The sequence below is a fragment of the Chiloscyllium plagiosum genome, chromosome 12, assembly GCF_004010195.1.
Source record: "Chiloscyllium plagiosum isolate BGI_BamShark_2017 chromosome 12, ASM401019v2, whole genome shotgun sequence".
In the NCBI taxonomy this organism is placed as follows: domain Eukaryota; kingdom Metazoa; phylum Chordata; class Chondrichthyes; order Orectolobiformes; family Hemiscylliidae; genus Chiloscyllium; species Chiloscyllium plagiosum.
In genome coordinates this window covers 76,965,843-76,992,490 of record NC_057721.1, presented here as the reverse complement: position 1 = coordinate 76,992,490, position 26,648 = coordinate 76,965,843, and positions in this window count along the sequence as shown.

Here is a 26,648-nt window from a genome sequence, read left to right as displayed (position 1 = left end):
GATTACCTTATACTGAAAGACTGGAGCGACTGGGCTTGTATATACCCTTGAGTTTAGAAGACTGAGAGGGGATCTGATTGAGACGTATAAGATTATTAAAGGATTGGACACTCTGGAGGCAGGAAACATGTTTCCGCTGATGGGTGAGTGCCGAACCAGAGGACACAGCTTAAAAATACGGGGTAGACCATTTAGGACAGAGATGAAGAGAAGCTTCTTCACCCAGAGATGGTGCCTGTGTGGAATGCTCTGCCCCAGAGGGCAGTGGAGGCCCAGTCTCTGGATTCATTTAAGAAAGAGTTGGATAGAGCTCTCAAGGATAGTGGAATCAAGGGTTATGGAGATAAGGCAAGAACAGGATACTGATTGAGGATGATCAGCCATGATCATATTGAATGGTGATGCAGGCTCGAAGGGCAGAATGGCCTACTCCTGTACCTATTGTGTATTGTCTACAATATCAGAGATGAAGGCAGAAAGGTTAACCATGGGCTAATCTGCATTTGGTAGAGCTGGAGCAAAGGGGTGAATTCCTGGTTACAGAGAGGAATCTTTAATTTCCAGGAAACTCTGTGTTGGCTCAGTGTAATTAGAGCTAATCGGGAGGATGGTTTTTATTGCTTTTCCCTCATAGTCCTGAGCAGATAGTTGATTTTCTCTTTGTACCTCTGCCGGTCAAAATGTGACGTCGATCCATGAAAGGAGTGAGGTAGGGAATTCCAGCTTATTGCCACATCTACTAGCTACATTACAATTCTGCTAACTTCTGTTTCACCTGAAGTGGTCACCAATATCCTCAACTGACACCACCTCAAGTCAGTGGCATTGAACATCTGCAATGAACATATTGACCAGCAGAGCAGGCCCAATGGGCTACCTAGTCAACTCCTGCCCTGAATCCTTATATTTGTCACTTTTAAATTGATATCATCTGCATACTGAAGTGCAAATTCATTTAAATAAATGGAGAAATTGGCAATGTATCACTATCCACAGACAGTCAATCCAAACTTCCATTTACTTGTATTGCACTGCCATCCATGCACATTTTTAGTTTAGGGACATCTCTCCAATGAGACATTACTGTGGAGCCACATTGGTCCTCTTAGGTTTACAATGAGTGATTCCTGGGGACTATGTGAAGAAAGACCAAATTGACCAAGCCAACCTTTATCGCTGAACAATTAGATCAGTTCGTCATTTACCTCACTGCTGCCATCCAGATCTTTTCTCGCCCAAAAAGGATTTGATATTTTCTTACATTCCTGATGTACTTCCGTAGCTGAGAAGCACAAGATTATAGAGCAGGAGTGCCCCTCAAGTCAGCTCCATTATTTGATAAGATCCCTGGACCCTATGAGGCAATTTAGCAAGGCCAATCCACCCTAACCTGCACATCTTTGGATTGTGGGCAGAAACCCGCGCACAGATATGGGGAGAACGTGCAAACTCCACACAGAGAGTTGCCCAAGGTGGGAATCTAACCCAGGTCCCTAGCGCTGTGAGGCAGCAGTGCTAACCACTGAGCCACTGTGCTGCCCACATGTTTGATGAATACCCTTGAGCAGTGATGGCTGTGTTGAGGTACTTGTGGAATAGACAATGGGAATTAGCATGGGAAGAGGATGTAAAAGCCTGGTTGATTGAAAATAGAAAACTGGATGAAAATGTCTTAAGAAACTCAATGCAGGTGGATGCCATTAAGGCAGGCTTTTCCCACAAGATTCAGAAGGTGCAGTTGTTTTGGATATTTGGTGAAAATGGTGATCTCAGAAATCTCAGCATTCTTAGCATCCACAGCTCCCTCAGCTCTAGCTGTACTACTGGTCAGTCCTTGAAGGTTTCTCATTCAAAAAATAAAGTCTGTCCTCATATTCCCATCATCCGTACTGCCCCCCCAACTTCACACCTTTACTCATGAGGTTGTAATGTCATTAAATGAATGGGGAATAGAAGATGAACAACCTCTTTGTAGGAGAAAGCAGGAACAGGTTATTTTAATCACGATGCTCGAGGATGAAGGTTTGAGTGTCCATCGACACAGACAGCACACTAAAGTCTTATCTGCTGTTCTTTGAGATGGTGCTGTGGTCTCTTTCCAATCTGTCAGGCTTACAGTAGTGCCATCAAGCTGAAAAGCATCTAAACCAAAAGGTAAACTGAGAGATGATAAGGTAAGACCAAACTGAAGTTTCCAAAACCCACTGGTGGGTGGAGAAATGGGAGATTGAGCAGCAACATCAACTTGCATTTATGTGGCACCTTTAAAGCAATAAACAATTCCAGAGTCCCTCAAAGGTGAGTTGTAAATCAAAATGTAGTACTGAACCACATTGAGAACTATTAGGGCAGATGACTTAAAGGTTTGGACTAGATGTAGCTTCAAAGAAGCCTCTGAAAGAAGCAAAGGGAAGGAGAAATGGAAAAGTTTAAGGAGGTAATTACAGAACTTGGGGCCTCAGCAGTTCAAGATGTGACTTCCAAAGGTGGATTGCTTAAAACTGGGGATGTGCAATATATGAGAATTGGAGTTGTGCAATAATCTCAGAGGGTCTTACAGTCAGAGATTACAAAGTTAAGGAAAGAAAAGGACAGGGAGGGATTTGAAAACATGAACAGGAACCTTACAATCATAAGCCAGGTGGGTCAGTGAACACATGGACGAGAGGGGAGACGTGACGTGGGCTGGTTCAGGCCTACACCACAGCATTTTAGTTGGCCACGTGAGGAGAGAAACATCTGGAAGGTCTGATTTTCTGCATTGCAACAATTCAGTGATTCCCAACAAGTCCACACCGACGCTCTGAAGAGTAACCCACCCAGTCCCATTGAAAAATGCACCTAACACTATGTGCAATATACCGTGGCCAATTCACCTAACCTGCACATCTTCAGATTGTGGGAGGAAACTGTCCACACAGACAGTCACCCAGGGCTGGAATCGAACCTAGGACCCTGGTGCTGTGAGACAGCAGTGCTAACCACTGAACCACCCCTTAAATGTGGACAAATCTAAGTGGGTTACAATGCTAAAAATAATGACTTTGTGATTCTGTTTGTGAATGTACTTGGAGTTACTTTGTGGTGGAAAGAAGAATTAAGGGAAGATTGGAAAAATAATGAAGAGATGCTGATGGCCAAGGATTTATTGTGAAAATCACGTTGGTTTTATCTGTACAATGTGTTTTAGAGAGGAGAGAAATCCCATTAATGATTGATAGGAACACAAAGCATTTATAGAGTATTTGAGAGCTTCTTATTCATAAAGTCTAATCCCCCAACCCCTGGAGAAAGTAGTTGAACAAAGGTGATTTTTTTTTTTGCTCAGAACCCAGGGAAACTATGATTACCCTGGATCAATACCTTGAAGAGAGCTATACATAAAATGGTCAGATGCAAACAACAAAACATTGTAAATCAAAGACACTTGAAGGATATCAAAGGTGGTTTTAGAGGAAAACAGTAAGTAGGTTTCAGAGCATGGCTTGGGATGCTGTTATAGCAAAGATGGCTGCTGCAGTTACAAAAAATGATCACTTGATGCACTTTAACAGCAATACACAGTACTCTGTGCAGCACTGCAATGTGAGAAGGTGTTATAAATGTTGCACTTGATTTAGTGTTTAATACCAGTCTTGATATGGTGGAGAATTGAAAATTAAGGGACTATTCTATTCTGTGCATCAAGATTTATGTTTTTTTACACAATCGCAGACATTGTTCAATCCTCTTCAATCTGTACACTTTATTCAAGGATGACTCCAAATTCCATCCAGTCACTTGATACTCAATCACTCAATGGCTATTACCAACTGTGCTCTAATAGAGAGGCACTCAGATTTACAACATTGCTACTTTGAAGACAGCACAAACTCCATGACAAGTCATATTCATTCACGAAATGTGAGCATCTGTGTCAAGACTAGCCTGCCCAGCCCTTGAGAAGGTGATCCTGAGCCACATTCTTGAACCACAGCAGTCCGTGCAGTGTGGGTGATCTGATGGGAGCTCTAGGATTCTGACACAATGACAGCGAAAGAACAGCCACATCGCGATAGAAGGGAATTGCAGGTGGTGATGGTGTTCCGTCTCTTCTGCTGCCATTGCCCTTTAGCGATATAGGCCGTGGATTTGGAAAGTTCTGATAATTTGTTGTGTTGAAGTGTGATACTTTGAGAGGTTGGTGGAGCAAGTGATCAAAACCCAATCAGATGAAGTGCTTTGACCAGGGTGTTGAGCTTCTTGAGTATAGTTGGAGCTGCGCCCATCCAGGCAAAGGGGGAATATACTATCCCATTCCTGATGTGTGCCTTGTAGATGGACAAGCATTGTGGATTCAGGGCTGGGTTGAGCCCCACAGAACCTTTCAGCCTGCTCTTGTAACCACGTTAGTTTTCATTAGTTGGTCCAACTCAGTTTCTGGTCAGCACTAAGGAATCATAGAATTCCCTGCTGTGTGAAAACAGGCTATTGGCCCAAGAAGCCCACATCAACCCTCTGAAGAGTATCCCACCCAGATCCATTCCCCCACCACTCTACATTTCCCCAAACCATTGAAGCTAACCTACACATCCCTCAGTCTCCTACGCTCTAAAGAAAAAGAGTCCTAGCTTGTCCAACCACTCCCGATAACACAGACCTGTTGAGTCTTGGCAACATTCTTGTAAAAGTATTGGGCACATTGGGCAGAATATCCCCTCAGGGCGATGCGGGATCACAGAAGTTGACTCCTTTCTTTTCTTTCTCTGTTGCCACTCTGTATAGTCATGGGCTTGGAGCAAGGTGCAGCTTGGAGTTGATCACAGTCTCCTTCCAGTCATTAATGTCAATGCTTCCATTTCTCAAGGATAGCAGCTGAGTTTCTCTGCTACATTTCCTTTCTCCTCTTATGAGTGGTGGCCATGTAACAGCCTGAATAGGACCCGATTGGGAGGTTTAGCCACCTTGACTTAATGATTTGGTTGAACACCACAACTGAATCTGGTCTTCATACAATCATTACAACTTGTTCATGGAGCTTCATTCTTTATTGTGCTGGTCATTGTCACAGACAGATGTGTGTCATTTGTCATTGATATGTTGCTGTGGTCTGGCACAACATCTTCTGTATCCAAATCCACATCCCTCATTATGGATGGTTGATGATATGTAGTTTGGCCTATTTGCCTATCATCTGCCTATTTGCAGGCCTTAACTATTGCTCATTTCAATATCTTATGCCATATGCTGAGCACAATGATGTCAAATGTCTTCGTGAACTCAGGAGTTCATTTTTATCATCAACATTCACCATGGAGAAAGACATGGAAGCTAGGGAAATCATGAAAATAAATAGTGATAGATTGAAAAGAACTCACAAAAGAGCACGTGCTGGAAGTCTTAAAATGCACAAAGATAGATAAATCCCGGGGCCTGATCAAATGTATCCCAGAACATTACGGAAAGTGAGGGAGGAACTTTTGGGGCCCCTAGCAAAGATATTTGCATCATCAACAGTCACTGGTGAGGTGCCAGAAGATTGTAGAATGGAGAGTGGCTCATGTGCTGCCATTATTTCAGTAAGATAGCAAGGAAAAGCCAGGAAACTGTAGACTGTTGAGCCCAATGTCAGTGGTGGGTAAGTTGTTGGAGGGGATGTGGAGAGATAGGATCGACATGCATTTTGAAAAGTAAGGACTGATTAGGGATGGTCAACATGGTTTTGTGCATGGGAAATCATGTCTCAAATTCAAGTGAGTTTTTTAAAGAAGGGGCCAAGAAGATAGATGTAGGCAGAGTGGTAGATATTGTCTACATGGACTCTAGCATGGCCTTCAATAAGTTTCTGTATGGAAGACTGATGAGTAAAGCTAGAACACATGGGATACAGGGATAGCTAGACAATTGGATACCAAATTGGCTTGTCAGTAGAAGACAGAGGGTGGTAGTGGAGTGTTGTTGATCAGGATGCAGGCCTGAAACCAGCAATATGCTGCAAGTATTGGTGCTGAGTCCATTGTTATTCATCACTTACACAAAGAACTTGGTTGACAATACAGGCACCATGGTTAGTAAATTTGCAGATGACACCAAAATTGGTGGTATAGTGGAATGGAAGCAAGCTATCTAAGAGTACAGTGAATCTTGATCAACTGCGCCAATGGGCCGAGGAATGGCAGAAGGAGTTTAATGCAGATAAATTGCATTTTAGTAACATGAACCAGGGCAGAATGTACACAACTAATGGTGGGGCCTTGGTTGAGGGCCCAGTCATTATGGTACTGGGGAATCCTTGGCTGAGGAAGAAGGTCAACGTTTCAGAGGCTCCCTTGTACAAGCTGGAAACATCAAAACAGATGCCATGGAGATGGAGAAACAGAGAATGGGATTGAGGAAGCAGAGTGTGAGGACATATAGTCAAGGTAACTGTGGGTTTGTAGTGGTTATTGCTAGTGAGCCTATTCCCAGAAATGGTAACAGAGATACCAAGGAAGGGAAGGGAGGACTCTGAAATGGAATAGGTGAAGGTGACAGAAATTGGAGGTGAAATAGATAAACTTTTCTAATTCAGGATGAGAGAGGGAAGTAGCACCAATGATGTTATCGATGTACCGGAGACCGGAATCGGACTGTCGCCCAAAGAGACAGGCATCACTTTGGCCCACGTGGATACCCATGGCCACTGTCTGACCTGATGTAAATGGGAGGAGTTAAAGGAGAGGTTGTTGAGGGCGAGGACGAGCTCAGCTGGGCGGGGAAGGGTGGGTGGGCACGGTTCAGGCCTTTGCTCCAGGAAGAAGCAGAGAGCCCTGAGCCCTCCTGAGGTGGGGGATAGACATTGTTGACAGGGCCCTCAATGGGGTCTGATCCATTTCACGTGGGAAGGGATTGCATGTCCATGGGAAAGGGAAGGCAGCTGGAGCCCACAAACTAAAATTCAGAAACTGGCATAAAGTGTCCGAGGAATGTAGGAAGGGATTGGAGCAGTGGAGAAAAGACCGAGTTAACATAAGGAGAGACGAGTTCTGTCGGGCAGGAGCAGGAAGAAACAATGGGTCTGCTCAGGCAATCCTGTTTGTGGATTTTGGGAAGGAGGGAGAAGTGAGCTGTGCGGGGCCGGGGGACTTTCAGATTGGAGAGGATGGGAGTGGGGGGAGATCACCTGATGGAATGAGATGGTGACCATAGTTGATACAATGGCCTGATGTTCCATGTTGGAATTATGGTCCGGGAGAGATTGGAGGAGATATCTGAGAGCTGGCGCTCAGCCTCTGCAACACAGAGGACAGTCCACCAGACAACAACTGCACCACCCTTGTTGGCAGGCTTAATGACAAAGTCAGGGTTAGATCTGAAAGCACAGAGAGGTCGGTTGGAATGGGTGAGTGGGGGCAGTGAAATTGAGGTGACCGCTGTCACATCGACAGTTCTTGATGAACAGGTCGAGTACAAGTAAACAGCCAGAGAGAGGGGTCCAACTGGAGGGAGAGTGCTGGAGCTGGGCAAAGGGGTACAGGTCAGAGAGGGGACTCTTGTCCAAAGAAGTGAGCACTGAGGCAAAGGCGATGGAAGAAGCGTTCAGCATCATGATGTGCCTGAAATTCATTAAAGTGGAGGGGCAGAGGGATAAAACTAAGATATTTGCTGAATATAAATATGGCAGATCCTTCCCTAAAGGACATTAGTGAACCAGATGGGCTTTTATTGTAAATTGTCAGTGATTACATGGTCATCATTGGACTGGCTTCTTTTGTAATTGTCCAGATTTATCCTGAATTCAAATGTCGCTATCTGCCAAGGTGGGATTCAAGCCCATGTCCCTGGAACATTGGCCTTAGGGCTTTGAATCATTAGCCCATGGATATTACCAATATGTCACCACCTCTCCCAAATTCTGTTCTGGAGCTTTTTTTTAAAGTATTAATGCCAGAACGCTGCTAAACCCTACAACTTTTTGCAGTATCTAATGCCTCCCACTATTTCTAGATATCACCTTTAGTGAATTAAATTGGCTGAAGCCTAGCATTTGAGATGCTGGTATGAAATGTCTTTTTGGCTCGATAGCAACTTCCTGTTACTGGCGTGTTACGTGTTTACTGCAATGAAGCAGCCAAAGATAACATGTTTCTCAAAACTGTGCACAACAGTTGGTGTTAGCCATCTTACATAGATAAATGACAAATTGATATACAGTTAATCACTGTGATATAGAAGTTTCAGTGTCAGTGTGATGCCAAGTAGAGAAGCCATATGTTCCAAAAACAGACAGACTGTATCTAACCACACTTCATTTGGACTGTCCACAACAGATAGAGAAGGATGTTTGGTCCATCATTCCCATACTACCTCTATGTTGAATTAGTCTCACTACTCTGTTCTTTTCTCTTGAATGATTGATTTGTTGATTGACATGTGTACCAAAGTAAGGTACAGCTTTGTTTATGAGCAGCACAGGCAGATCATAGTAAGCAAAGATGTACAGAGGCATAACAAGTTACGCTGCTTATTGATGCTAGAGAATTCATTCATTTGTCTAATAACGGTTGGGAAGGAGCTGGTCCTGAATCTGCTGTGTTTAGGCTTCTACCGGATGAAAGGGATTGTAGGAAAATATTGCTGGAGTGCAATGGTTCTTTGATGATGTTGGTAGCATTTCAGTGTGTGAGCTGTGTAAATGGAGTCCTGATGAAGGGCTTTTGCCCGAAGTGTCGATTTTCTTGCTCCTCGGATGTGCCTGACCTGCTGTGCTTTTCTAGCACCACTCTGATCCAGACTCTGGTTTCCAGCATCTGCAGTCCTTGTTTTTATCCATGGATGCAAGGTTGGCTACTACAATGGTCTGGGCTGTGCACACCACCTTCTGTAGTTTCTTACAATCCTGGGCAGAGCTGTTGCTGTACCAGGCCATTATACACCAGACAGTGTGCTTTCAATGCTGCATCTGTAGAAGTCGGTGAGGGTCCTTGTGGACTTGCCAAATATCCTGAGCCACCTGAGGAAGAGGAGGCATGGTTGTGTCTTCTTGACTGGAGTATAACCTAGTGCATCTTAAGGCCTGTCATAGCTTTGGGAGCAGACTTGAAAGTATAATAGATTAGTGATCTTTGAGATATAATAACATCTCTGAAATGACAGCCAGACTACTGCGACCACTAGGACTTATAACAGCACACAAACCAACAGCCACTCTCAGACAACAACTCACCAAAACGAAGGACCCGATACCCAACATGAGCAAAACTAATGTAGTGTACAAAATCCCATGCAAGGACTGCACAAAACACCATATAGGACAAACAGGAAGACAGCTAACGATCCGCATCCACGAACATCAACTAGCCACGAAACGACACGATCTGCTATCCTTAGTCGGCACACACGCAGACAACAAGCAACATGAATTTGACTGGGATAACACTACCATTATAGGGCAAGCGAAACAAAGAACAGCCAGGAATTCCGAGAAGCATGGCACTCATCCACAAACTCCATCAACAAACACATCGACCTGGGCCCAATATACCGGCCACTACAGCGGACAGCTGAAACTGACAACCGGAAGCGGCAGGGACAGGCCACTATAAATGCCGGAGGAAACACCACAGAAGCGCTTCACAGGAGGCTCCCAAGCACTGAGGATGTCACCTAGACAGGGGACGAAACGCTTGCAACAAAAACTTCCAGCTCAGCGAACAGAACCACAACAGTATATAATAGATTTCTGTGCACAGGATAAGGTAAAGACTAATCACTGAAGATTTCTGTATAATATATAAGAATGAAACACAAACAATGTAAATGTATTTGATAGTAGGGCTGTCTAGGTTGATGGCTTTCTGTTTTAATTGGGCAGAGGTGTGACAGAATCAGACAGACTATCAGGCAGAGTTCTGTTTAGCTAGCCTCAGAGGGACTACCTTCTGAAGTTGCTTGAACATTAACCCACATATCTGAGTCTGCCATGGCCTATTTGGACAATCAATATGTACGTCTATAGTACTGTGTACAGTTTTGAGAAAGGTTATGACAACATTAGAATCCGTTCAGAGAAGGACACAAATGAGTCTTGGGTCTTATCCTATGAAGGAAAGCCTAAACAGGCTGGGCGTGTGTCCATTGCAGTTTAGAAGAAAGACTGATGATCTTATTGAGGTATGTAAGATCTGGAGGGAACCTGACAGTCTGGATCCTGTCAGGATTTTTCTACTTGTGAAGAGACTAGAATTCAGGGATGTAATTTAATTAGTAAGGAATCTCACATTTAAGAAAAGGATGAAGGTGTTTTTTTTCCATCTCAGAATATCATTAGCCTATAGAATTCTCTTCCCCAGAGATCAGTGGAGGCTGGGATGCTAATATTTTAAAAGCTGAGTTTTAATAGCATCCCCTCAACATAACTTGAGTTCCTTCCCTTGCCAATGCAGAGTTGCTCTTGAGAATGCCATCTACAAGGCACTACAATAGCACATTGAGGTTCCTTTGGCAGCACCTTCCAAGCTCTTGATCTCCAACACATGGAACGACAAGAACCACAGAACCATGGGAATATCTACACTTGCAAACCCTTGCCAAGTCACACATCATTCCAACTTCATAGAATCACAGAAACCTACAATGCGGAAACAGGCCATTTGGCCCAACAAGTCCACACTGACCCTCCGAAGAGTAATCCAGACCCCTTCCCCTACCCTATTGCTGTAGATTTACCCCTGACTGATGTAACTATCCTACACATCTCTGCATACGATGGGCAATTTAGCATGGCCAATTCACCTACCTGCACATCTTTGGATTATGGGAGGAAACTGGAGCACCCGGAGGAAACCCATGCAGACTCAGGCAGAATGTGAAAACTCCATACAGACAGTCTGGCTGTATAGGAAGGCTGGAAATGAACCCAGGTCCCTGGCACTGTGAGGCACCAGCGCTGACCACTGACCCACAATGCGGTCCACACTTGGAAATATGGCATTCATTGCAAGGAAATGTTTGGCATTTATTACGAGAAGATTTGAATACAGGAGCAAGGAAGTCTTTTTGCAGCTCTACAGGGTCCTGGAGTATTGTGTGCAGCTTTAGTCTCTTTATATAAGAAAAGATAGACTATCAATTTGGCGGCACGGTGGCACAGTGGTTAGCACTGCTGCCTCATAGCGCCAGAGACCTGGGTTCAATTCCCGCCTCAGACGACTGACTGTGTGGAGTTTGCACGTCCCCCCCGTGTCTGCGTGGGTTTCCTCCGGGTGCTCCGGTTTCCTCCCACAGTCCAAAGATGTGCAGGTTAGGTGAATTGGCCATGCTAAATTGTCCGTAGAGTTAGGTAAGGGGTAAATGTAGGGGTATGGGTGGGTTGCGCTTCGGCGGGTTGGCGTGGACTTGTTGGGCCAAAGGGCCTGTTTCCACACTGTAATGTAATCTAAATCAATGAAAATGCAGCGAATGTTTACTTTACTGAGTTTATCCTGTGACAGTAGGTTTGTCATATGACGGAAAGCCGGTCTAACTGACCCTGTATTCATTGGAGTTTTGAAGAATCAGACAGGAATCAATGAGCCATAAAACATTCTGACAGGACTGGATGGAAAAGTTGCAGAAGTGAGGCTTCCCCTGGACAGGAGCTCCAGTCTTAAGATATGCAGCAGGCTATTTTGAAGAAAAGAAAATTTACAGCCCAGGGACAGGCCCTTTGGCCCTCCAAGTCCGAGATGAGGAGAGGTTTCTTCATTCAGAGAATGGTGAAAGAGAAGGATATCAAGGTGTATGGGAAGAGAGTGGGCGAATCACATAGAGACAGAGGATCAGCTTTGAGCATATCGGTTGGTGGTGTGGTCTTGATGTGCTGAATGGCCTACCTTCTTTCTCGATTTTCTGTGTTCTATGTTTCTGTGTTCCTTCATTGACATCGGTTCAAAACCTTGGAACTCATTCCCTGTCAGCAGGCTGGGTATCCCCACACCAAATGGACTGCTGTGGTTCAAGAAGATGAGTCACCACCACCTTGTCAGGAGCAAGTAGGGGTAGGCAACAGCAACGTTTACATCCCATGAATGAAGTTCAAAAAGATGGTTCTCTAGTCGCTTTGCAGAACTCAGCTCTCCTCACATGGTACCAATCTTGTAAAATGCCTCTGCATCCTCTCAAAGGCCTTGCCATCTATCAGAAATTGTGCACCCTAAACATTGTGAATGGCTTTGGCCTGCGGCCCAGGATGTTCTAGGTTCGATCTGCAATCCGTATTGTGTTAGCACACTACAGGCAGCATGTCTTGAACTGCTAGAATCCATTACAGCAGCTGTGGGTTTCAGAGGAACCCAGAGTTAAAAGCATGGTGACAGAGGAACAGGCCAGGCCATTCAGCCCCTCATACATGTTCTCCAATAATGGAGGCAAGAAAATATTTGGAGAGGATTAAAAACTGTAACTGAAGGTAGAGAATGGGGCCCACAAGTTAACATGTTGAGAGAGCTGATGTAGACCATAAGACTATAAAACATATGTATATTCAGCCCATTGAATCTGCTGAAGCCATTTAAAGAGATCCTGGCTGATCTAACAATCCTTAACTCCACTTTCCTATATTTTCCCTAAAAACCTGTATATAGATGTGAAGGGCTGAATGGCTTCCTTTTTAGAATGCAGCAAGGGTGATGATAACAACAGGAATCGGAAGGGTGCCATCATTTTGATCAGGAATAGGAAGGGTACCATCACTTTGATGGGATTCCACTACAGAGTCTCACAACAGCCAGTGGGAGATAGACAAACAGATATGTGGGGAGATTATGGAAAAATGTGAAAGCATAAAGGTTGTTATGAAGGATGATTAAAACTTCCCATATATTGACTGGGAATCCTTCACTGCCAAGGGCTTGGATGAGGGGGAAATTTGTTAGGTGCATTCGGGAGTGTTTCTTGACACAATATGCAAATAGTCCAACTAGGGAAGGGGCTATACTAGACATGGTATTGGGGAATAGGCCTGGTCAGATGATTGAAAATTCAATAGGCGAGTATCTTGAGAACCGTGATCATAATTCCATAAATTTTAAATTACTTATGGATAAAGAGTAGTTCTTGAGTGAAAGCATTTATGAGGGATGGCTAACTATCACAATATTAGACAGGAAATGGGGAATACAGATTGGGGGCAGCTGTTTGAGTGAATATCCACATCTGTCATAAGAGCCTTTTAAAAGTCAATTGACTAGAGTTTAGGGTTCAGGGTAAGGATGGCAAGATTCGGAAACTTTGGGATGAGAAGAGAAGTTATGAACTTTGTCAAAAAGAGAAAGGAGGCATACGTTAGATTTAGGAAACTGAAAACAGACAGAGGCCTAGAAGAATATAAAGACAGTAGGAAAGAAGTTAAACAAGGAGTTAGGAGGGCTAAACAGGGCCACAAAGTGTCTTTGGCAAACAGGATTAAAGAAAAGCTCAAGGCTTTTCTACACATAAGTCAGGAGCAAGAGGAGCAAGAGGATGTCTAGGGGAAGGACAGATCCACACAAGGATAAAGGAGGAAATTTATTAGTGGAGGCAGAGGGTGTGAGTGAGGTCCTGCACGAATAATTTACATCGTATTCACAAAGATCAATAAGGCAAATGGCATGCTTACCTCAGCGGTCAGAGCGTAGAGTATAAACATTAGCAAGTCATGTTGCGAAGCCATATTTGGAATATTGTGTGCAGTTCTGGTTGCCACACGACCAAAAAGGTGTAGACTCTTTGGAGAGGCTAGGTACCAGGATATTGTCTGGTTTGGAGGATATTTGCTATGGAGAGAGATTGGACAAACCTGGTTTGTTTTCACTTGAACATTGAAGGCTGAGGGGTGACCTGATAGAAGTTTACAAAATTAAGAGAGGCATGGGTAGAATGGATAGTTGGAGTCTTTTTCCCAGGTTAGAAGCATCAATTAGGAGGGGACAATGTGCAATTGAACACATGGGCTAAAGAGCTGGTGTAGGGGGGAAGGGCTTCAGATATGTGGATCATTGGGATGTCTGCCAGGGAAGGTGGCACCTGTACAAGAAGGATGAGTTGCACCTAAACAGGAGGGGCACCATTATCCTGGCAGAGAGATTTGCTAGTACCACTCGGGAGGGTTTAAGTGAATGAGGCAAGGTGTGGGAACCAGAGCAGCAGGCCAATAAATATTGAGACTGGGGAAGACCTTGAGACGAAAGCAAATATAGTTCAGAGGAAGAACAGTCAGGGAGAGGTTGCTAAGCTCAGCAGAACTGGAGGCTTGGACTGTATTTACTTCGATGCAAGAAGTATAACAGGTAAGATGGATAATCTTAGAGCCTGGATTAATACAGAGCTGAAAATGTATTGCTGGTAAAGCACAGCAGGTCAGGCAGCATCCAAGGAACAGGAGAATCGACGTTTCGGGCATAAGCCCTTCATCAGATCCCTTGGAGCCTTGGAGGGAAGTGAGGGGTGAGGTGTGGGCGCAAGTTTTGCATTTCTAGTGAGGGGTGAGGTGTGGGCGCAAGTTTTGCATTTCTTACAGTTGCAGGGGAAGGTGCAGGGAGTGGAGGTTGGGTTGGTGGGGAGTGTGGACCTGATGAGGGAGTCACGGAGGGAAAGGTCTTTTCGGAACGCTGATAGGGGAGGGGAGGGAAATATTGGCCTTCCCCCAGTTTAATACTTTCACCAGAGGTCCACTCTTTGTCCTTATGCATTAGTATCCAAAAACCTACAGAATTATGGTCACTATTCCCAAATGCACCCCAACCACACCCCAACAGCCCCGCCCTGCACTGAAACTTAGATCACCTGGCTGGGTTCATTTCCTAATACCAGGTCCAGTATGGCCCAATCTCTTGTTAGACTATCCATGTACTGTTTCAAAAAACCCTCCTGGACACACCTAACAAATTGTTCCCCATCCAAACCCCCGGCACTAATGAGTCACAGTCAATATGGGGCAAGTTAAAGTGACCAACCACAACAATCCTGTTATTTTCAGACCTTTCTGGAATCTGACTCCATATCTCTTCCTCTATCGCCCACTGGGAGCTGGGAGATCTGTAGTACAATCCCAGCATTGTGATTGCACCCTTCCTATTCCTGAGGCTCTACCCATAATGCCTCACTGTAGGATCCCTCCAGGGGTATCCTCCCTCACTGCAGCTTTGATATTCAAGGTTAATGTCAAGATTTATAGCTCGGATGCTGGTTGTGGGTATGTTCGCCAAGCTGGGAAGTTGGTTTGCAGACGTTTCGTCCCCGGTCCATGTGACATCGTCAGTGCTTTGGAGCCTCCTGTGAAGCGCTGCTGCACTGTGTCATCTGTAATTTATTTATTTGCAGACTTTGGTTTTTCATTGTAGTGGTCGGTATCCATCAACAAACATATTGACCGTGACCCAATATACCGACCACTACAACAAACAGCTGGAACTGGCAACCAGAAGCAGCAGGAATGGAACCAAATAAATTCCAGAAGACACAGTACAGCAGTACTTCACAGGAGGCTCCAAAACACTGAAAATGTCACTGAGACAGAGGACAAAATGTCTGCAAATCAATGTCCCAGAATTGTTTTCACTGGAAAGACTGAGGCTGAGGAGCGACCGGATGGCGGTCTACAAAGTTGAGAGGCACAGATAAGGTAGATAATCAGAGGCTTTTTCCCAGGGTGAACAGGTCAACTACAAGAAGGCACAGTTTCAAAGTGAGGGGGGAAAATTTAGGGAGAAGTGCAAGGCAAATTTTTCACACAGAGAGTGGTGGGTGCCTGGAATGCACTGCCAGTGCAGATGGTGGAAACACATACTGTAACATTATTTAAGGCGTATCTTAATAGAAATGTGAACGGGCGGAAAACACAGGGATAGAAACTCGTTATGGGCAATAATTAGTGGGTCTAAAGAAGGAGGATGAATTGATGCAGCTTGGTGTAGTTTATTCTATTAATATCTTAGACTGGCAGGCTAAAGAGTTCCTATTGCTGTTGTGTAGTCAAGCTGTGGGAAACTGGGATGGGAATAGATGGATATTTGATGCTGGCATAGACATAATAAGCTGAATAGCTATTTTCCATGCTGTAAAATGCTGTGAATCTCTATGACTCTTTGTGTGATTATGATGAGGCTTTATGATAGAGGACATTGTAGTTCCCAAGCAATGAGTGTCTTTTCCTCAGTCCAATCTTTCAGTTTCCAACAGCCCATGGTACTGAGCCAAGGGTCAGTTTCAACACTGCAGTCATTGTTGAGTCAGCTGATCCCAGCAGCAGTGACACTGCTTTTGTCAAGGTTAATGCCCTTGACTGTTCTTTTCAATGGATAGCTGTCAAACTCCTCAATTTCATGGATCCCTTTCTTGGATAAATCAGTTACTGCCAGTAATCTGACAGTTACTATGATCGTTTTTGACAGCGTCAGTCATGAAATGGAAAACCATGCATGAAGGTGACTACGAATCAAGCCGCAGTGCCTGTACTGCAACTCAGTCGTGGAAGAATCATCGGCCGATATAGTATCTTTTTAGCCGATCTTACTGTGGCTGGATCTTCATAACAGCTGTCCAATTAGTCCTGATTCCTTACCCCTCTGCTGCAGACTTGTTCATGTTTCCTCTTCATGTTATTTTGTCCAGTTGTCTTTTGATAAATATCTCTTCAATTTTAACTCTTCCAAGCAGTGCATTGTAAATTATCACTAATAACTTGGTGCTGAGAGAAATAAACTTCTTCGCTCCCCCTTCCTCCATCTTTTGATGATTATTTTAAGTTGGAGGTTTCTGCTCATTGATCCTCTCTGATTAGAATCAGTATTTCCTTATTTGCTGCATAAAACCTCCCTGCAAAACCCTTTTGCACACTTCAATTAAAATTCCCCTTAACACTGCTCTCAGGAAAATACCCCAGCTTCCCCATTCTCACCACAAAACCTAAGTTCCAGATCCATGGTACAATTCTTGTAAATCTCCTTTATACCCACTTTTAGGTTTTTGCATTCTTCCTTAAATGCCAGAGAAAACACTTACCAAACCCACAACAACTTCTAACTGTAACTCCTGTCAACAGATACATGGGCACACGACCATCTGCAAGTTCCCTTCCAAGCCACTCACTACCTTGACTTGAAAGTATATCATAATGTGGAGGTGCTGGTGTTGGACTGGGATGCACAGAGTCAGAAGTCACATGACACCAGGTTATAGTCCAAAAGGTTTATTTGAAATCACAAATTTTGTCAACTGACGAAGGAGCAGCGCTCTGAAAGCTTATAACCTAGTATTGTGTGACTTCTGACTTTGAAACTATATTGTTTGTCCTTCAGTGTTGCTTCAGTGTTCAACATCCTGGAACTCCCTCTCTCATGGCATTGTCAGTCTGTCTACATCAAATGGACTAAAGTAGTTCAAGATGGTAACTCACCAGCACTTTCTCAAGCACAACTAAATTATTGGATCGACAATAAATGTTCATCCATTCAACAATGACTATGCCCCATGATTGAATAAATGAAACTCGATGCCCATAACTTTGCATCATGCTGCATCTGGTATCCAATCAAGTGATATAAAACTGTTTAATGTGTTTTCTATTCTTTACAGTCTTTGTAGAGACACAAGAGGTCTCTGACTTAGTCCAAATGTTGCCAGAGTCCCTATTCCACAAGTCTAATACCCCAAAACAGCTAATGCTCAATGAGGTGGATATTGTTTCAATGGAGGAACTGCACATGGTAAAGAACAGCTCCCTTAAAATGGATGAAATATTCATCAGAGAAATCTTCAAAGAACCCTCATATGATTTAGACAGTGGAGAAAAAGACCTAAAGCAACCACATTTATTTACAGAGGAAGAGTATGTTTTGGCTTCTTTGGGAGTGTCAAGTGCCCCTTTGGAGAGGTTACCTGTCCTTTGGGACTTTTAAAGGTAAATATGAATCTGGATTAAAAGTGGATGAAATTATTTGAACTATCAGGCTGTCCGTGCATTTAAACCCTCATGCTCTTTACATGCTAAAGATGGCCTGCTCTGACTACATTTAATTTCATAAATAAGCCTAAATGTCATCATTTAATGGTTAGTGCTAATGACTGATTTAATAATGAGCTGACATGTGAAATAATAAAGCAAAGTACAATGGGTAAGAATTATAATTTGACTTGCTTTGGCACTAAGTTGATATGAATGATTGATTCCACAATCTGCCATCATCACAGTGGGGAGCTTGTTAGGTTACAGTTTGACAGCTTCATAAGTTTATAATGTCTTTGGCAAAGGCTATTAATGTTGTTGATTTAATGAAGTATTAAGTATTTGAAGAATTTTGAATGAATTTAACTTTTTTTATTCATGAATATTCATTTTAAATAGCGAAGTCATTGTTACAATCCTAGAACTTTATTTTACTTAATGTCAAATGGCTTCTGATGTACTCTCATGGTGGATGCTGAGTTAATTGGCATGGTTGGTGCCTCAGCAAATGGAGGTGAGTGGGGCATGGGTTGAAATGAATTAGCACTAAGTTGCCATAGGGTCTAGAGGGCCTCTGTGAGAGGCCCAGGATGGCATAAATGGTATGAAGAGCCATGGGGTGGCTGGGAACATAGTATTGCATGGACAGAATGAGGAGCCATGGGATGGGCTTTATGAAGTGTTGTAAATTGGTGTGGATGGGGCATGGGGTATGTGTAGGCAATGAGAGGAAATAAATATAATGGCTAGAAGGTTATTTTAAGGAATGATGCACCAAATCACCAAGATGGTTCTAATACATAGTCTTCACTCTTTCCAGGGACAGTGGTCCCAATTCTCATTACCTATCTGCACCCACTCCCCCCTCCCCCACCTCACCCCAATGAAATTTAGAATATCTGGGATGGCATGGTGGCTCAGTGGTTCACATTGCTTCCTCACAGCTCTAGGGACCTTGGTTCAGTTCTACCTTTGGGCGACTGACAATTTGGAGATCGTACATTCTACCCGTGTCCACGTTGGTTATCTCTCGGTGCTCGGATTTCCTTCCACAGTCCAAAAATGTGCAGGTTAGGTGGATTGACCATGCTAAATTGCTCATACCGCCTAAGGATGTGCAGGCTAGGTGGGTTAGCAATGGGAAATACAAGGTTATGTAGGGTAGGGGGCATCTGGGTCTAGATGGGATGCTCTTCAGAAGGTCAGTGTGGACTTGTTGGGCCAAGTAGTTTGTTTCCACATTGTAGGGATCCTATGGGATACTTATTACCAAATTGTGTTGGAAATATAGAGACAGTCCTGATTCTGTGTTCCTATCTCAGGAGCTTACATTTGGTCCAGTGAAGCCATACTAAAAAAAAGGATCCTGAATGCTTCTTTTACAGTTGTCTACCCTTATCCTGGCATCTTCGTAACTTCTGTGCAAACTCTTCCTCCATTCCACCCCTCACAAATGTCATGATGAGATTTTTGTTGCCATTCATTATTCTTCCTTTTGAAATGTTTCACTTCATACGTTTCTATGTTAAATCTTGTAGGGTACCACATAATAGCCTATTTCCCAAGCCTACATCCTCCTGAGATCTGTCACTTATCTCTTCACAGTTTTCTGCATTCCTGAGTTTGAAACTTAGCAAGCCCAGGCCATTAATAAATATCAAAAAGAGCAAATGTCCAATCACTGAACCCAAGGCTACATCACTGCTCCCTTCCTTGCAGTGTGAGAAACAATTGGTTGCCAATACTCTCTGCTTTCTGCCTCTTGGCCAAACTACAGCTCCCCTGATGGCTAGGTGCCAGTGACATTGTAATCACAGCAGGAAGATTCTGTCTGCCTTTGACTCCTTTTCAATAAATCTCTCATTTTACCAAAATTATGGAAGATGGAAACTACACAACATTTTTTTTTTTAACCCCATTCTGCAAAACTGTCCAGCAGCAACATCATACGAAGACAAAATGGATGCATTTTCACAGTCACTCTATCAAACACATCTGTCAGGGCAATCTGGATCCAGGCATCTTTTTGTGGGAGAGAAATCAGCATTTTGCTGGAAACTCATTTTCCTGCATTTCCCACTCAATGCCGGGATGATGCAGTGTCTCAAAAATCCACACCAAACAAAGTTGTGGGGTAGCATTGCCTAACAGCACTGGAGGCTGCAAATTATATCTGTGTAAATAGAATAATCACCTGCTCTAGGCTGTCTGGTGGAATAAAGGCCTTCATGCTGTCAAGGTATTGAGGAGAGCTTAGTGGTTAACTGCAAATTTAAATATCTTATATGCAAATAAAAGTAAAAGAGCAAAGTTAAATTATTCATGTATTCATTCTCTCCTCAATAGAAAAGTTTCTGTGATGTTCAATTGCAAGTATAATGCATTACATATCTCTCAAAAATATTAACACGTTTAAAAAAATCTTATAAATGATGAACTTAGTCTATTTTAAATAGCCCATTTAGACATGATAATGCACTGAGGTAAGGAATAACTGGGTAGCATTTCTGAAATGCCGAGCTGACAATATGTAACTTTCAAAGAGAATCATCCATTTATTTTCAATATTTCTTATATCATTTCTGAGCAGATAATAACAGCCCGTGTAATAAATCAGAAATAGAGAAACTGGCAGTAGTAGCTCACTAGATTATTTTCTTACTTTGCAGACAATCCTTTGCATGGTCTGTACCTGTCCTATACCACTAGGTATCAAACTTGGTTAGACATATTATGCATTATGCACTGATTTCACATCGTGCAAATTTCAGTGACTTGCAATCAAACAGGCAGGTTACGTTCTAATTAAAATGTCCGTGGGCCCAATTGAAAATAAAAGTTTGAACCGACAACAAAACGGTGGATGACACGGTGGCTCAGTAGTTAACACTGTTGCCTCACTGGGACCCTGAGCTTGATTCCGCTGTCCGTGTCTGCGTGGGTTTTCTCTGGGTGCTCCAGTTTCCTCCCACAGTCACAAAGTTGTGCAGTTTAGGTAACTTGGCCATGCTAAATTGCCTTATAATGTACAGGGATGTGTAAGTTAGGTGGATTAGTTACAGGAAAATGCAGTGTTATAGGGGATAAGGTGGGGAGGGGGTGGATCTGCGTGTGATAGGTCTTTGGAGGGTCAATGTGGACTCGATGGGCTGATTGGCTTGCTTCCACACTGTAGGGATTCTCTAATATTCTACGAACAGTGCCAGCAGTGGTTCAGTTGTCAGGCTTTGAATCAGAGGGTTACTGGTTTATAGTCTGACTCCATGAAAACCTAGAACCATATTTGGAGCTGTACCATCAGAATTGCTCTCTGTCAAGTCAGGCTCCTTTGCAATATAGGAGGGCTACCATTTCACATTCGGCACCAGTCTTAAGATTTCAATGTGACAGAAGCCAGCTAATCTATTTTTATGGCATTGTATGAAAGATAGACAGCATCCATGACACTGAGCAGAATTCTCCAGCACTTTTTGAAATAATATATGCTCTTTTTCTGTCCACCTACTAGGTCATCTTAAATCAATTCTTTTGTCATCGATCTAAACTCTCCTCTTGACTTGAGATCAATGTGTTTGTGATGATGTTCCTGCGAGGAACCTTGAAATTGTCTGGTGTGAAAGGATACAGTAAAATAGTGGTAGTGTTACTGGATGATTAAGCCTGGGGCTTAGACTAATGGCTTGGCGAGAGCTGTTCAAATCCCACCAATGGCTGCAGAATTTTAATTCAATAATTTTGGAATTTAAAAAGAAAAGCTGGTCATAAGAAAAAGGTAGCCATCGAGCTATCAGGCTGATGTAGTACCTCAGCTAATTCATTAGTGAACAATATCTGCCTCCATTATCCTGTCTTGTATATATTTGACGCTGGAGTTTTCAGTGCTCTCTGACATTCTTTAGCACAGCTCACAGCCTAAGGCCACTTTCTCCAGAGCAATAGGCATTAAATTGGCAAGAAATACTATACACTAGTTCCAAACATTAGACCTTTTGAACAAAGATTCCTGAGAAAATGAGGCTGGGTAAATAATAATGGGGAACCAGGAAATGACATAGGAGTTGAATAAATACTTTGCATCAGAAGACACTAATAGCATTCCAAAACAGCAGATAATCAAAAGTTGAAAGTGGAGGAGGAAATAAATCGCAAGAGAAAACTATCACAAGAGAAAACATAAGAGGGAACTTAATGGGGGTAAAATCCAATAAGTCCCCTGAAACTGATGGGATGTATCCTAGGATGTTCACTGTAGTAGCTACCATTAGATAGAGATAGTAGATGTACTGGTGAAATGCTGCATCCCCACAGACACCTGGAAATCACTGGCTCAAGACCGTTCAAATTGGAGGTGGAGCATCTTGGAAGGTGTTGAGCATTTTGAGTCTTGCTGTCAGGAAAATTGGAAGCCAAGGGGAAAATAGCACAAAGAGCGCGCTGCTACACCAATGCCGCACCCACCCCTTCCCATAACCACCTTCTGCCCCAAGTGTAACAGTCGCCCCATCGGTTTGAACAGGCCCCTACAGACTTACCCTGGGAATGGAAGAGAGTCATCCTTGTCTGTAAAAGGGACAGCTGATGGTGACTGGTATTAACCTTCCAAGAATCTGCAGACTCTGGAGGAGTCCTAGAGGATTGTAAATCTACCAATGTAACCACATCAATTTAGGCCAATTCATGCCAATGTTAATTTATTCAAAATGGAAAGCAGAAAAAGAAATGTAATTATTGGCCTGTTAGTTTAACATCTGTTATTGGGAAAATGTAAGAGTTTATTTCAAAGGATGTAATAGCACAACATTTGGAAATGCATATCATAATCAGGCACAGTCAGTATGGGTTCATGAAGGGGAAGTCATGCCTGATGAACTTACTGGAATTATTTGAGGGGTTAACAAGCAAGGTAGATAAAGGGGAAATAGTGGATTAATATATTTGGATTTTCTTAAGGGGTTTGATAAGGTGATACATTTGCGTCTACTTACTTCCAAAAGAGCCCATGGTGTTGGAAATAGTGAATAAGCATGGGTAGACAATTAGCTAACTACTAGAAGACAGTGAGTTGGGATAAGGGCAGCATCATAAAGTTGGCAATCTGTACCAAATGGAGTGCTTCAGGGATCAGTATTGGGTCGACAATTGTTTACTGTAAATTAATGATGTGGGTGTGGAACGCGAAATCACCATCATCAAATTTGCAGATGACACAAAAATAGATGGGAAGGCAAGTGGTGAGGATGACACAAGGAGGCTGTGGTCTCTTTATCTCTCTCCTTGCCTGTAACATTTGCTACTGGAAAACCTCCCAAGAGCACCCTGCTGACAGAACCAAGTCTTTACTTAACCAAAGCAAATCCCTTACAATGTAAATCTAATATTTAGATTTCTGTTTAACCCATTTTCAAACAGTAATAAAATGTTGTCAACTACATGATAATTATTTAAACCAATGAGTAAGAAAATGAACACTCTGTAATCCAAGAGTTAGCTTGAAATATACTTAAGGTAAACATACATATTTTCAATTATCCCTACATTCTGTAAATAGGCCATTCGATCCATCAAGTCCACACCAACCCTCCGAACAGCAACTCACTCCCCGACCCGTTCCCTGTAATCCTGCATTTCACATGACCAACCCATCTAACCTGCACATCCCTTAACAGGATGAGCAATTTAGCATGGTGAACCCACCTAACCTGTACACCTGGAAGGAAACTGGAGCATCTGTTCTCTCTATTCTTTCACATACTGGTGAGACCATCACTTATTGCCCGTCCCTAATTCCCTGGAACTGAGTGACTTGCTAGGCCAACTCAGAGAGCAGTTGCTCTGGCTCTGGAGCCACATGTAAAGTGGACTGTGTAAGGCTGGCAGGTTTCCTTCCCAGAAGGACGTTGATGAACTGGAAGATGCTTTAAACTACCAAAGATAGTTTCCCAGTTACCATCCCAAAGACAAGCTCGATAATCCACATTTAGTAAGTGAATTCAAATTTGACCAGCTGCTGTAGTGGGATTTGAATGCATGCCCACACAGCAATGGCCTGGCTCTCCTGAATTACTAGCCCAGTGACATTATCCTAATACCTTACTGTTTAAACTCACTGGTGAGGGAAATGGAAAACAGAGGCTGGTTTTTGGCTGGCATCTTATGAGCAGTGTATTAATTAGTTGTGACATTTGGTTGCAAGACACTTGCACTTCTGCTTATTTCATATAATTAGGAAGAAAAGTTAACCTTTTACTTTTAGAACACATGCAGGATATACTGCATTCATGGCATTTAATTAGAAAGGACACAGGATGTGCACATCTGCAGCCTGTACACCAACCAGTCACAGGTTCCTTTGATACATGTACAACAGCATTTTTGAGTATAAACATAATTGGAAATCCAATCCAACGAAATAAACCTTGTATAAATGTCATTTGAATTATGGCCAGAGCAGTGCGCATAGATATTCACAAATTTAGTTTAGCTATAGTAATGTGGAAGCTCTCTCCTCAAAGCCAAGGAAAAACTATGAGCGCTAGTATGTAAGAGATTTATATATTGGGTTTATTCTGAATTTTCAAACAAGACATACTCAAACCAAAGGCAAAACAACCGAAAGCTAAAAATTTCTGTTTTTTAGAGATACAAAAGATGGAAATTTCTTAAAGGAGAAATCGACCACAACATTGATGTTATTCCTTTTCTCATCATTCCCCTTTGACCCACACCAGTGAAGCCATTCCTTTCATGTGACCCGAATCATAACAAACATGGTTGTTTCAATATGGCTGCCATTATGGCAGAATGGTCAAAGAGGCAAGCCATATTTTAGTTCAAAATACCATTCTCGACAGTGAATTTGTTACAGACCATAGCTCCATCTTTGCATTCACTACCCATTAACTTCCTACTTCCTTACAGCAGAAAACAAGGCCTTTCCAACCATTATGTTTGTAGCAGCTCATTAACGGGTTTGTTATTTTCCACACCTTCCATTCTGCAGTCACTCCGAGGGAGATTCCCATTTATCTGTGGCCTATAGGTCCCAATTGTTCCTAAAAGCTGCCCAAATTCAGTCATTATATTGCACATGAAGAAAGCTTCTTCCACTCCAACGGAAAAGAGAAAGGCTGAGGTAAAGGGAAAATAAAAAGAGATGTTCAAGGATTGATGTGTTAAAATCTGTCACTTTTGAGAATATCCTGATAGGTAGGAAGAGTATTGTGCAGTCTTATACATTCTTAGGTTCTGATTGGTATTGGCATGTATCAGCATAGGGGGCTAAGTCAGTACAGAGATTCAAAGAATGGCACATCACTAAAGGAGGCTATTTAATCCATCATATCTCAGCTGGCTCTTAGAAAGAGCTATTCCTTCAAGCCCGCAACTTCCATCACCTACAAAATGAACAGGTGCAAGTGAACACATGACCTGCAGTTTCCCATCCAAGTCCTGACTTGGAAATACACCACCGTTCCTTACTGTGGTTGGGTGCAAATCCTGAAACTTCGTCAGTAACAGCAGTGTGGCTACAACCCAACCAATTCAAGATGGTGGCTCACCACCACCGCCTTCACGACAATTAGGGATGGACAATAAATGCTGACCTAGCCAGCAAAGTCACATCCCATGTATGATACAGAAAGCATTGACACCACCTCCCCTCCACTGATTCTTCCCTGAAAACTACTTTCCTTAAAGCATTCTAGGGATGTGTGATAATAAAGTGGAAGCTTCTGATGCAGTGTCAGTGAGTTGGGCAGGACGTATCTGAGAGTTTGTCCTGGAATAGGGCCTCCAAATTTTTGTTTTTTGCCTTGTCTGTATTCTTAATAGTGAGGAGAAAGAACGAAGCCTGAATGAAGCGGTGAATAAACTGAGCAACTGGTGTTATGACTGAAGACCTTCTAATGCAAAGATGCCAGTTCACTGTCAGTTGCGTGTAGTATATATAATAATGAGACAGCCATGTTGAATTCAGTTTTCGGTGGTATGGAATGATCCTTCAGGATAATGACTCAGAACCACAGACATAATTTACTGAAACTCGTACCTGTTTTTATCTGTAACTCTTTCAATCACATTTTCAACTTGCAACATTGTGAAAGGAATAACTGCATTGATGAGTTTCTTGGAGAATCCCTTCTCTGAAGGTCTGGAAGACCCTTACTGATGAAAACCATCCAAAAACTATCAACCAAACCATAAAGCAATAGACAGCAAATAATACAGACGGATACAGTTACAAAATAAAATCAAGTGAAGTTTTGCAGCTTTATAACAGACTTGTATTTTTTTACAGAGTTCTTTACAGTAAGACTTAAAAATCAAACTATTTCAGAAATAAAACACAAATTCAAAAGAAACAAAATATTGATAAGTTGAATATCATAGTTGAGATGTTTATCATTACCTGACCACATGTACACAAATGGAGCCTGACATAAAGGCTACTGAAGAAGGATTACAAGCTTCCTACAAAATGGCTGCCAGAAGCAATTGAGCCAGCAATTAAAATGGTGGAAAAAGCAACTGTGAGGGAAAAAGAAAACAATGATTTTGTGTGCAGAGCAGGAATTAGATACGTATCAAACATTTCACTAAGAATGCTCCTTGAACACTGCACTGGGCAAGAGTTACATGTGTTTTCCTCCCTACCACACACCCCATCCCCCAAACACCATCCCCACACAGGACCCCATCCCAAGCAGACAGGTTCAAATCTTTGAAG